This window comes from Penaeus japonicus, unplaced genomic scaffold (genome assembly GCF_977035675.1).
Source record: "Penaeus japonicus unplaced genomic scaffold, GWHDUDI00000001_assembly GWHDUDI00000004, whole genome shotgun sequence".
In the NCBI taxonomy this organism is placed as follows: domain Eukaryota; kingdom Metazoa; phylum Arthropoda; class Malacostraca; order Decapoda; family Penaeidae; genus Penaeus; species Penaeus japonicus.
In genome coordinates this window covers 43996202-43998297 of record NW_028234406.1, presented here as the reverse complement: position 1 = coordinate 43998297, position 2096 = coordinate 43996202, and positions in this window count along the sequence as shown.

Genomic DNA, 2096 nt, shown 5'->3' with positions numbered 1-2096 from the left:
GGAAAAGTAATCGGAGATTCAAAAGATCTTTATTCCAGATATTTATAATGTTTCCTTCCCTCATACCTCATGACTGATAAAGAAACATGTCTAGTTCTTGTAAACATGAGACTATTGTCTAGAGCAGAATCCCTTTAGTTCTGTCTCAGCGCGACTTTAGTGACGTCACAAGGCACACTGATCAAGTAACATTTGTATAAATGTAATAAAAAATGACCACCGAAGTCATAAAATACGATTAACAGAACATGGGAAACAACAAATATGTACATAGAGTAAAAGTAAAAAAAAAAAAAAAAAAAAAAAAAAAAATGTGAAAAAAATCTTAGAATAAAAGATTGGTAATAGTAATTGCCAAAGTTAATAAATATAGACATTTATGTATACACGTATATATATGTATATATATATCTTATATACTCATATATATATATGCATATATATATACATATATACATACATATATACATATATGACTCATAATAAACTTCTGAAATGTTTTCATTGCAGAAGGTATTCATCCTATATCATAATAAGGACGTTTTCCTAATAATGATATGAAAACATAAAAGATCATAGAATGCACTATAAAATAATATGTGTACTTTTCAAAAATATTGGAAATTAATTCGTTAACTTGAGAGGGATCCGTAATAGGGGATTTATTTTGGCATTTTCGATATATATTTCAAATGACTGAGGAGTGCAAATTCCGATTAGTTCAGCCTTTATTGATTGGACATCTCTACCATGCGCACAAATGTTGAGCATTTTCGGCCGATCGTATCGCACTTATTTCTTTGTTGTGCTGAGTATTATTTCTATATTTGATTAGAAGATATCGATAGAAGTCCATTGATACTAATTTCAATTGGTTATTTACTCATTTTACTCCGCAATTTCCATAGTATACTTCATGCTCTACTAACATACCGGGCCAGAGACTAGAACTGCTATCAGTGCCACTAGACATCACAAGGAACCCATCGATGCCAATTCCGATGAGTCTTATAATGTGGACCTATTATAGGCATATATCTGTTTTTACTCATTAGATATTCAGATTTTGTAATTAGCATTTACATCGTGCTCATTATCAAGTAATTTATCCCGTTATCATCGTAAATAAAGCAGACTTGATTAATTGAATTGGTAGAAAACATACCAACTTTAAGGGACAATAACAATGCAAAATTCATCAGATTTGAGAAAGATTTTGATATACAATATATATGCGAGTTATTATCGACCATGTTATAATAAAAAAATCGTTGATATCAACTTCATAATACCTAGACAATCTACACATGATTTATTACTCAACACAACATTTTTTTACGGTGATATATACTGTAATGATAAAGAATATACAGTTTTCTATGAATATATATCTTAGCAATGAGAATCATATTGTTAAAAATTATTGCAGTTGCAGTTGATAAACGTTTCTTGATTTGACTTGGATTGAAGTTTTTTTTTATAATAATTGGTTTGTAATTGTAATTCTCTTTAACATCATTATCATTAGTTTATATTTACTACCATTATTATGTCTATTGTAATAATAGTAGTAATATTTTGTTATATCTATCATTATTATTAGTAGCATCACCAATCTCGCCAATATCATTATCATCAAAATCGCCATCATTTAATTGTAATCATCATCGTTATCAATACCATTATCATAATCACAAATACTACTACTATTATCATTATCACTATTATTATTACAAGAGTTGCATCTGCTTTCGTTGTGTCATATGACATAAACCAGATAGGAGAGATAAAGCACACACACACATATATATGTGTGTAAATAAATAAATAAATAAATATATATATATATATATATATATATATATATATATACATATGTATATATATCTATACATATATATCTATACATATACATATATATGTATATATATTTGTGTATGTATGTGTTTGCGCGCGCGCGCGCGTGTAGGTATATGTGTATATAGGTATATATATTTATGTACATATATATATATATATATATATATATAATATATATATATATATATATATATATATATATAATATATATATAATATATATATATATATATATAT